Source organism: Pelodiscus sinensis, unplaced genomic scaffold (assembly GCF_049634645.1).
Source record: "Pelodiscus sinensis isolate JC-2024 unplaced genomic scaffold, ASM4963464v1 ctg75, whole genome shotgun sequence".
Taxonomy (NCBI): Eukaryota; Metazoa; Chordata; order Testudines; family Trionychidae; genus Pelodiscus; species Pelodiscus sinensis.
The window spans coordinates 611,966-623,437 of record NW_027465860.1 but is presented as its reverse complement, the minus strand read 5'-3'; positions in this window follow the sequence as shown (position 1 = coordinate 623,437).

Sequence of the window (11,472 nt, the reverse complement as noted above, 5' to 3'; positions counted from 1 at the left end):
TGCATTCACAGCTCCAAGGCCTCTCCCGGGCCACCTGCATCATTAGCCGGGGTCCCTGCGGTGCCAGGTCAGCGCGCGTGCAGGCGGAGTGTAGCTGATGGGAATGTGCAGCTCTCCGCCATGGCGCCCACAGGAAGCAAAGCAGCTGCACTCTCTGAAACACCCCCGGGAAAGCCGCCCTGGCTTCCAGCACAGCCCCATGCGAGCGTGGGACCAGCCCCAGCTAGGGTTACCAGGTGTGACGGCGCGTTGGGGGTTCCCCGTCTCCTGCACCCCGAAATGGCACAAACAGACTGTACCAGCCAGTGGAATTGAGGGTGGTTTATTGCTCCTCCAGCACAGCGCAGCACAGATGTAATCTGGTTACAGGAACTGGGCTAGGAGGCCTCAGGCCCCCTTGAGATGGGGAGACTGGGCCCCTAAACTCCCGCTCCTCTCCCTAGGCTGTCTCATCCATCCTCACAGACAGCCACCAACCAACTAACCCACTTCCAGCCCTGCCCCCCAGCCAGGGCCGCATTCACCTTCCTTTGTTCCTCTCCATGGGGGGTGTCTGGCCACTGGTTTGACAAGTTTGGCCTTACCTCTGCCTAGTGAGGTTTTCCCTGCTGGGTCTTGCTCCAGACAGCAGAGGTCACCACAGCCCAGCAAGTACCCCCACTACGTCACACCAGGTAGACCGAGGGGCTGGTGTGATGGACCGGGCCGTGTCTGGACACAGCTGAGAGCGTCCGCTCAGGGCGAATTGCTCAAATCCGGGGCTTCTTACAGCCCCCGACTGGCGACCTCTCCACACAGGCCACACACCAGTCCCACAGAGCGCTTCAGCAGCCTGCCTGAAGCCTCACGAGCAAAACCCCTCCGACACCCCAGCAATATCCGTGCCCCAGATGGCCCCGGGCCTCATACACAGGTGGGGGGTCCTAACACCCAATCCCACCTACCCCGAACAAGTTCTGTCCGGTTCCAAGAAACCAGCCACAGATCCCTGGTCAATTTACCCTCTGGACCTTACCCACAAATCACGCTGGGCCAATCCTTTAGAATCTATATCTAAAGGTTTATTATCACACGAAAGAAAAGCCTGAGAGTCAGGTTGTTAAAGAATAGTACGTTACATGCACCGAATCTCCCAGTTCTCGATGCAGGCTCTAGCAGAGATGTTGCAGCTGCTGGTTTAAAAGTTCTTATTGCACATCCTACGATCAGGATGGGTTCACAGGTCTTCCGGGCTCTTCGATCCCTGCAGTGCTGCCTCTGGGATGAAGTGCTGAGCTGAGAACAAAATGGCATCGACCACATGGCCTCTTTATACTCCTTCCTGGCCTCTTCTCGTATGCAGCAAGTCACCTGGTCAGAGGCCAATCTCTGTGTCCCTGCTGGCTGCCCTCAGGTGACAAATCCCATTCTTTGGGTGTGTCCATAGCCTATTGAGAGCCATTGTTCCACAGGGCTTTGCTACTCAGCCTGTCCATAGCCATGCTTAACCACATTCACAGAAATATTCAGCTTCCACACAGATTACAGATTCCTACCTACACACACGACATTATACACTCACATAAATAGTGTACATAAGATTAACAAACAATAATCTCCCATTCAATACCCCACATGGCTCCCCCACACCAATTTCTGGGGCCAACACCCCCACCTAGGGGTGCAGCAGCGATCTGGCTGCTTCCCTCCCAATTCAGCAACGTGACAGCTGGCCGGGAGGAAGGGGGGTGGGAAGCAGAGCTGGGGGGGGTCGGGGGGACTGGACGAGAGGAGGGGGCAGAGGAAGGGGGTGGGAAGCAGATCTGGGGGGGGGTCGGGGGCCGGGGGGCTGGACGGGAGGAGGGGCGGAAGGAGGGGGGTGGGAAGCAGAGCTGGGGGGGGTCAGGGGGCTGGACAGGAGGAGGGGGCGGAAGGAGGGGGGTGGGAAGCAGAGCTGGGGGGGGTCGGGGGCCGGGGGACTGGACGAGAGGAGGGGGCGAAGGGAGGGGGTGGGAAGCAGAGCTGGGGGGGTCGGGGGCCGGAGGGCTGGACGGGAGGAGGGGGCAGAGGAAGGGGGGTGGGAAGCAGAGCTGGGATTTTGGGGGCCGGGGGGTTGGAAGGGAGGAGGGGGCGGAGGAAGGGGGGTGGAAGCAGAGCTGGAGGGGGCGGGGGCCGGGGGGCTGGAAGGGAGGAGGGGGCGGAGGAAGGGGGGTGGGAAGCAGAGCCGGAGGGGGCGGGGGCCGGGGGGCTGGAAGGGAGGAGGGGGCGGAGGAAGGGGGGTGGAAGCAGAGCTGGGGGGGTCGGGGGGCTGGAAGGGAGGAGGGGGCGGAGGAAGGGGGGTGGGAAGCAGAGCTGGGGGGGTCGGGGGCCGGGGGGCTGGAAGGGAGGAGGGGGCGGAGGGAGGGGGTGGGAAGCAGAGCTGGGGGGGTCGGGGGCCGGGGGGCTGGAAGGGAGGAGGGGGCAGAGGAAGGGGGGTGGGAAGCAGAGCTGGAGGGGGCGGGGGCCGGGGGGCTGGAAGGGAGGAGGGGGCGGAGGAAGGGGGGTGGGAAGCAGAGCCGGAGGGGGCGGGGGGCCGGGGGGCTGGAAGGGAGGAGGGGGCGGAGGAAGGGGGGTGGGAAGCAGAGCCGGAGGGGGCGGGGGCCGGGGGGCTGGAAGGGAGGAGGGGGCGGAGGAAGGGGGGGTGGGAAGCAGAGCCGGAGGGGGCGGGGGCCGGGGGGCTGGAAGGGAGGAGGGGGCGGAGGAAGGGGGGTGGGAAGCAGAGCTGGGGGGGTCGGGGGGCTGGAAGGGAGGAGGGGGCGGAGGAAGGGGGGTGGGAAGCAGAGCTGGGGGGGTCGGGGGCCGGGGGGCTGGAAGGGAGGAGGGGGCGGAGGGAGGGGGTGGGAAGCAGAGCTGGGGGGGGTCGGGGGCCAGGGGGCTGGAAGGGAGGAGGGGGCGGAGGGAGGGGGTGGGAAGCAGAGCTGGAGGGGGCGGGGGCCGGGGGGCTGGAAGGGAGGAGGGGGCGGAGGAAGGGGGGTGGGAAGCAGAGCTGGAGGGGGCGGGGGCCGGGGGGCTGGAAGGGAGGAGGGGGCAGAGGAAGGGGGGTGGGAAGCAGAGCTGGAGGGGGCGGGGGCCGGGGGGCTGGAAGGGAGGAGGGGGCGGAGGAAGGGGGGTGGGAAGCAGAGCTGGAGGGGGCGGGGGCCGGGGGGCTGGAAGGGAGGAGGGGGCGGAGGAAGGGGGTGGGAAGCAGAGCCGGCGGGGGCAGGGCGGGGGCAGTGGCTGGGACTCCCCTGCACGGCTTCTGCAGGGAACCAGAGGCTCCCAGCTGGGTGGCGGGGCCGTGATGGGCGCTGGAGCCTCTGGATCCGTGCAGAAGGCGGGCGGGGGGAGTCCCAGCCACTGCCCCCACCCCACCCTGTCCCGCCCCACCCTGCCTGGCTTTTGCACATGACCACAGGGCTCCCAGCGCCAATCGCGGCCCCGCCCAGCCGATCCCCCGCCAGGCTTTCGCCCGGCGCCCAGCCGGGCATTCAGACAACACCAGACATCGCACGTGTCCCGTATTTTCTGAATTTTTCTACTGGACGGGGGCGCAAATTCCGGACTGTCCGGTAAAAACCGGTCACCTGGCAACCCTACCCCAGCTGCCTCCATGGCAGGGTCCGCACGAATCCAGACCAGGCTCTTCGCTAGGCCTGACATCTGGGAGAGCAGGGCACACGGCGGACAGGCCACAGCCCCATTTCGGTTGTTCCCTCGGCTTCGGGTACTGCAGCTGGTCCCTCCCCTGCCCACGCTGGAGGCTGCGGCCCATTGGCTGCCCAGGGAAACGCTGATCGAGGCACACGCAGGAACGGGTCCAATGTCATTTTATTGGCAGAGCTCCAGCCGCCAGCGACACGCTCCAGCAGCTCACGCACGCTTCAGCTGATCCTGCTGGGGTGTCTGGCTGCTGTTACAGCTGCACCGAGGCCTGAAAGGACGGCACCCCCCATGCAGCGAGGCAAAGAACAAGCATCTCTCTCTTCCTCCCAGGCCTCGGACCTGCCGCCTCCACCCCCAGCCTCACCCCAACTTCCTCCCGCCCTCAGACTGGAGTCTGCCCCCACTTGGTGCCCAGGGGCTCTAAGGGGAAAACCGTCAGCCCCTGGCAAGCTCCCGAACGCTGGGCTCCTTTCTGGTCCTTCACCCCTGCTTGTGGAAGACGCTTCTCCTGCCACCTGAAATAGATTCTCCGTGGATTTCAGATCCCGGCTGCCCACCTCCCATCACCCTGATCTGCTGCATCCCTCTGTGCTTCTCCTGCTGCCATTTCTTTCTGGCTGTAGCTGCACCCGCCAGCCCTCCAAGCATTGACTGCTGCAGCCCGCACGCGGGACACAACACAAACCGGGGGCCAGCGGGGCCTGTAGCCACAGGGGCTGCAGGGAGTAGCTGCACCTTGGCACCTCGGGCTGCACTGGGGCCCCGCTGTGCTGGGGGCTGTACAACGCCATGGTCACAGACACAGACACGCCCTGCACTGCAGGGTTTGCCAGCTGAGCAGAGAAGCCCAGGTGTGGAGGAGAGAGGCACAGAGAGACGTAGTAGTGACGGACTAGCCCAAGGTCACAGCAGGACAGGGGCCGGGCCAAAGCCCTGTGTGCTGGCCCACGCAGCTTCTCCCCGTTGTAAAGCAGGCGTGTGGAGCACCTCAGCCTTTGAGGAGTCTCTCCCTTTGCAAACAGTGTAACAGTCTCAGCTACCAAGGAGGATTGTTTGTGTTGCTCTCATCTCCTCGCTAACTGGGGACAATCTTGAAAGCAAACGGAGAGACGGGCTGAGGGAATTGCAGGTAGAGGATCTTAAACAGAAACTAGGCCACGAGGGGCAAAACGCAGCCCAGATCTTACTGGAGCATCTCCAAAACACAGCCTTCCTAATCCCCAACCTAGACCTCCCCCTCTGCAAGTGGGGCCCACTGCTCCTCGTCTGTCATTCGTCACCACTGAGAACAGCCTCTCTCCGTCCTCTTGGGAACCCCCCTTCCGGGAGCTGACGGCTGCCATCGAATCCCCCCCACTCGTCTCTTCTGCAGACTAGACAAGCCCAAATCCCTCGGCCCCTCCTCGTAAGTCATGTGCTCCAGCCCCCTAATCATTGTTGTTGCCCTCAGCTGAACTCTCTCCAATGCGTCCACATCCTCTCTGTAATGGGGAGGCCTAGAATTGGACGCAACACTCCAGCTGTGGCCTCATCAGTGTTGAATAAAAGGGAATAATCACCTCCCTAACTCTGCTGGCAGTGCTCCTCCTAATGCACTCATCTCCAGCTTCTCATATTCCCTGTAACCTTTTCCATCCACATGCAGAATAAATGTTACATGCTCCTAGGCATGTGCAAACGTGCACCACGAGTAGAAACACAAAACCTGGCTGCGGGTGCTCTGCTAATCAGCTGGGCAGCATCTGAATCTCTCCTGAGCAGCTGCACAAGCGCCCAGATTACAGGGATACTGCTCACCTGTAGAACCGAGCATGTAGCTGGGGACACAGACCTGCCTGGTAAGACCCTGCCCTCTGCCAGTAGTCATCCAAATACAGAGGACACCCACATGGCCCAGCCCTGGGCTCTGGCAGATGTTGCTCTCAATAGTCCAGCCCTTCCAGTGGGTTTTGCCAGTAGAGAACGGTAGGAAATCAGAGCTAAGGTGCAGTGAGAGGGGCAGCAAGAGCCGTCCCAGCCAGCCAGGGGACGTTGCTATTTGAGATTCATTTCTACTTATTATTTCACTGGCACCCTCCCTTGCTCAGTCTCTCTGTGCTACCCCCGTCCATCAGCAAAGCCGGCAGAAAGGCCACTGGCACCCTCCCTTGCTCAGTCTCTCTGTGCTACCCCCGTCCATCAGCAAAGCCGGCAGAAAGGCCACTGGCACCCTCCCTTGCTCAGTCTCTCTGTGCTACCCCCGTCCATCAGCAAAGCCGGCAGAAAGGCCACTGGCACCCTCCCTTGCTCAGTCTCTCTGTGCTACCCCCGTCCATCAGCAAAGCCGGCAGAAAGGCCACTGGCACCCTCCCTTGCTCAGTCTCTCTGTGCTACCCCCGTCCATCAGCAAAGCCAGCAGAAAGGCCACTGGCACACTGGCTGAACCTCAAACGGTCTCGTGACTCACATCAGCTACATGTGCCAATGACTCCCAGGGACATGCTCTGGCTCCCAGCAAGGTACCAACCCAAACCCCAAGTCACCAGGCTGGGATCACCCGCCGAGAACAGCCTAGCTCGTTAGCAGGCAGCTCAGCTAAACCGTCTGCTCAGTGCGTAGCTGTGGTCAGGATGTACAGAGAATAATAGTGAGAATGCTGGAGCACCCCTGTATAAATCCAGGTTACACCCGCCACGAGAATCCCGCTCAGCAGGAGTCACCCTAATTCCGAAAGGGGCAGAGAGGAGAGGAAGGAGGGAGGAAATTCAGTTCTGGGGAGACTTCAGTCTGAGAAGAAACGGAGAACTGGGGCTTTTGGTTTACTGAGGAGATGAATGAGGGGGTGGCATAAGAGAGGTACCCAAAATGGTGAATGGGACAGGGCAGGTACCATTCACCCTCTCTCATAGTGCCAAAAAGGAGGAGATAGACAATGAACCTGACAGGAAACAAGTCTACTGAGAAAAGGAAAAGCTTTTCCCAGACCATGCACGATTAGCGTGTGGAACTCCTTGGCACTAGACGCCAGGGAGGCCAAGAGCTTAGCAAGATTCAAACAGGATTAGACACTCGCAGGACTAATGAAAATATTCTCCCGTACATCAGATAGGGATGTGAAACTGTTAGCCGAGACGTGCACCAGTAAGCAGGAGCTTTACCAGGACCCTTTTGGTTAACCACCCCGCTGGTGGCCCAGTGCTGCCCCAGCCGTGGGGGGTCCTGCAGGCCAGGTGGCAGGGTCCAGCAGGCCCTGAGTTAAAACAACGGTTTTCACATCCCTAATATGAGAGGGTAAAGAAATTCTAACGGGTTCTAAACCCTCCTGTCTCCAGAGCTTCACGCAGCGTCGGAAAGGTGCTAGGAGGAAACTTCTCAATGGGCCCTCTGCACCGTCCTCTGAAGAGCCAAGGGCAGGCCAGTCGGAGCAAGATCCTGACCTGGACAAACCACTGGTCTGATGCACTTCGGCAGGTCTCTCCCTCACCACAGCTAACATTAATGGTCACGTGCATATCGTGGAAGCACCCAGGGTCCCAGCCAGCCCTGTGCGAACACAACATGACAGTCCCACCCCAACGTGTTTACCCCACCCGAGACAAGTGGCTACACATAGACCTGTGAGCACAGGGACACAGAGACACAACACGGTCAGCATAGCCACCGGCCACCACAGCACAGCCGATTATCAGCCCTTGGCTAGGCCTGGCTGCAGAAGGCAATGAGGCGGCCTTGCAGAGAGGTGCACTGGAATCCACGACCCACAGAAAGCCCCACAGAAACTCGAAAGGCAGGCGCCTGGCCCCCGCCGGACGCTGTGAAAACCCTGAGCACGACCCAGATGTCCAGAACAGCCCCAGGGGTCCCCAGCCTGGCTTTACCGCGCTGGAATCAGATACCCGGCCCAGCATCTCTGCTCCCGCCCCCGCCATGGGGAGCTGAGGCCAGTTCCATCCGTTCTATCAAATCACCTGGCTCCAAGGCTCACTCGCCCCAAGACCCTGCCGCTGCCCCGGGGACCTGGCTGCAGCAAGACGCGGGCTGCCCAGGAGCGACCACTTCGAAGGGTCAGTGCCAGGGAGACGTCCCCCACCAGCCACAGGGCTCGCGTCTGCGTAGGGTGGCCATTTGTCTGCTGTTCTAGAGCACGGGCCTGGTTTTGCTACTCTGTCCTCTGCTGATATGAAACAGGACACCTGCAGGGCCTCGACGTGCTCCGGAGGCCAGAGGTAAACGGGAGCCGGTGCACCCCGGTGCTGTGCTCCAGCAAGGCCGTGGCTGCAGCTGCTCCTAGCCGCGCTCCCGGGGTGCCCCTGCAGCAGGTAGCCAGGCAGGTGAAACGGGCTGGCTGGGGATATGCCTGCCCCCCTCTCCAGGGATGCCCCAGCCCCACGTCTCCTGACTCTCAGGGACTGAGGGGAAAGTGCTCAGCTTGTGCCTTCCTCTCGCACCCAGCTGCCCTGGGGAGGGCAGAGGAAGATGCAGCCGGCTGTGAACTTTCCCCTGGCTCCCTGAGGGTCCGAGGAAGAAGAGCAGCACCAACCTGGCATGGGCAGCTCCAGCTGCCCCCCACCCCACCCTCCCAAAATGGTGCCCTTGCCCCCCGCACTCACTCCTATAAGCACTGCTCTGCTTCCTTCTCGCCCAGCCCGGACTCCCCCTCGGTCCTTGCGGTCCCTCCATGGCCACCCTACACCTGCTGGGAAAGCCTCCGTCGAGTGCCCCCAGCAGGGACAGCTGCCCCGGCTCCACTCACTGCTGGGCAGAGGGACAGGTGTGGAGTCCGGCCCCTGGCCCGCTCCCCAGGAGGTCCTAGGGAAGGGCCCCAGGGATGCTAGTCAGGGCCCTAGCGCAGGCCTGGAACCCCAGATCGCAGCCGCCTGACAGGCAGGTACTAGAGCTGCCCCTTGGTGCCAGCCGCCGCAGAGCCCCTCCCGTATGCTCCAGGGCCAGGGCTCCTGCTCGCCGGGCCGCGTGGGGTCAAGCAGCCATTTGGCAGGAGCCAGCCTGTCCGCGGAGCAGAGCCCCTCCCGTATGCTCCGGGGCCAGGGCTCCTGCTCGCCGGGCCGCGTGGGGTCAAGCAGCCATTTGGCAGGAGCCAGCCTGTCCGCGGAGCAGAGCCCCTCTGCCTGAACCTGCTTTGTGTGTCTCGCGCCTGCTCCAGCTCCTCCCCTGCAGCCGGGTTCTGTCCCATCTGGCGGCCGAGCCCAGGCGCCTTCCTGCCCTGAGCAGCCCCAGCGCAACTGCCTAGAGCCACTGGTGAGTCAGCGGCCGATGCAGAACCCAGCAGGCCCTAGGCAGCCTCTTCCCACGGAGCGGGACCCAGGCTGCCAGCGGGGAGGCCTTGAACCAGAGCCAGTCGGTGGAAAGGGTCCAGGCCGAGAGCAGGTTAACCCCGGCCCCCCCCAGCAGGTAACGGCCAGGAGCTCGTCACGGCGGCGGCGGGGGACGTCCCGGAGCCCAGACCTCACACAGCACAGAATCCGACTGGGACTTGCCCCCGGCTCCCCTCCCCTCCCCTCACTGCTGCTGTCTGCGGCCGAGCCCCCTCTCGTGTGGGGTGGGCAGCGAGCAGACTCAGGCAGGCCACTTTCCAAAGCAAAGCAAAGCCAGACGCTCCTCGGGAGCTCCGGGGTGTGCACGATGGAGTCTGCACAGAGCCGCGCCCCATGTGCCGGAGGCCAGCAGGGGTGGATTTCACCTCCCCCTTAGGGGGTTCGAGAAGGAGCACAGCCATCCCCGTCACCGTCCCACTCCACCCTTTCCTCCTGGTTTTAGCCTTGGGCTTCTGGCTGGCTGCTGAGTGCCGGCAGCCCCTGGGGGTGGGGAAAGATGGGGCCGGCCGGTCACACATTCAGTGCTTACTCGGGGAGGGGATGCGCCTCGCCAGCCCTCTCGCTGGTCTGCCAACACACGGCAGTTTCTGGCGCCTGCAGGAAGCTACACGACGGAGTTTCTGCCCTGGAGATCAGATCTGGCACTGGCAGCCCATGAAAGGCTTGACTTGGAATGGGAGCGAGCAGAGCCCCCTGCATCCTCAGGGCAAACAGCAAATACCTGCCTCCAGGATTGCTCGGTGTCCTGGCAAACAGCCCCTGCTGCTGCCAGCACAGGGATGCATGCAGAGAGCTGCCCACCCCAGCCCCACGCACCTTTTTCTTCCGGTCCCGAGAGCGATTCCTGCGCTTGCGGTTGGATTCTTCCTTCTCCTTCTGCTCCTGCAGAGCCTGTGCCTCAATATCTTTAATCTTCTTCAGCTGCTTGGCTGCCTGAGCCATGGTGGGTCAGGGCTGGAATCCTCCCCAGTGCTCACCCTGACCCTTCCTGCCAGACCCTCCACTGCCGGACCGTCTCCTCCCCTGGCTGGGATGCTGGCAGCCCAGAGAGCAGCACCAGGAATGACGGGAAGATGCAAGCCCCAGAGGGCAGCGGATGCCTCCAGCTAGTTGCTAGACAAAGTCCGGGGCACCTTTACGAAGCATCAATAACCTTAAGTCCAGCTGGTGCAGAGGCTCGGTGCACCCTTGCAGCAGAGCTTGGCCGTGCTGGCACATCATTCCAAGTCCTCCTTGTGGGACAGGGAACCTGGCTGGTGCCGCGTGCTCCCCCTCACTGCCTCTCCTGCAGCACTCGGCGAGATGCAGGCAGCTGGCTACGGGAAGGACAATAACTCTCAGCAATTAACGCACGATGCCACGGGAACGGCAGTGAGGAGAGGCGGCCGGTGCGTTTCATCTCGACTCCTCGGCTCCCCGGAGCAGGGCTCTGCGAGCACTAACATGCAGAGAGCCAGGCAATGGCTTTACCACTGCAGTGCTGCTGATGCAGACACATTTTCCCATCTCGCCCGCTCTCGCTCTCAGGCACTCTCTGTGCAGCAGCACTGCTCACTGGCTCACTGGGCTACGCTTCCAGCTCTTTCCAAGGAGAGCAACGGGGAAATCAATGCACACGCTCAGGAGACAGGAAAACAGAGGAGGCTGCAAGGGACTGGCTAAGTAAGGACGCAGAACGCAGCAGCCTTCTCTCTCCCAAGCCCTTGCCTGAGGAGCTGCAAGTGGAGGGGAGGGATCTTGGCTGGGAATGGGAGAGAGAAACCATGGTTCCCATCTGCCTTTGGCAGCCCAGCCTCCGAACTGCAGCTCCCGGCTGGCTCCTGCCCTGCCAGGGACCCCGGCAGAGCCTGGGAGCTTCCTGGGGCCCCAGGTGGGCGCCAAATGGGTCAGCCCCCTTCACGTCATTCATCGAGTCCCAGGTCAGGAAGGAGCATGAGACCCAACTAGCCTGATTCCCCCCCCCCCCCCCCCAATAATTCCGGCAGCAGCTTTGCAACGACCACTCGCTCTGGACTTCAAAATGGGCAGGGAGGGAGAATCCACCAGGACCTGCAGGAAAATGTTCCAGGTGCAGGTTTCACCTGCTCAAGCGAGCAGCCCCGTGTGTGCGGAACTGGCTGTCCAAAGCCATCCGCAGGGCCTGGGAGCGCCTTCACTCACGCCGTGCGCACTTTTCCAGTCTGGACTCCCTAACAGAGGGTGTGTCTGGCGGACCCCTCGGCTCCCAGTCACTCGACACTCCTACCCAAAGCTTCCCCAGCAGCTCCCCCTTGCCTCTCGGCTGGCTCCCCCATTGCCTCCCCACACCTGAGCTCTGCCCCCCAACACCTCTTGCTCTTGTCCCCCATCTCCTCTGTTCACTAGCCCCAGGGTCATGGAAGAGCTGATGGAAAGACACCTAGTGAGGAGCTCTCCAGGCTGGTCTCTGTCCAGCATGGCTCTCCAGAGTGTACGGCCTGGCCTCCCAAAGTCCTGTGCCAGCCAGTGTTCCCTGTAAGCT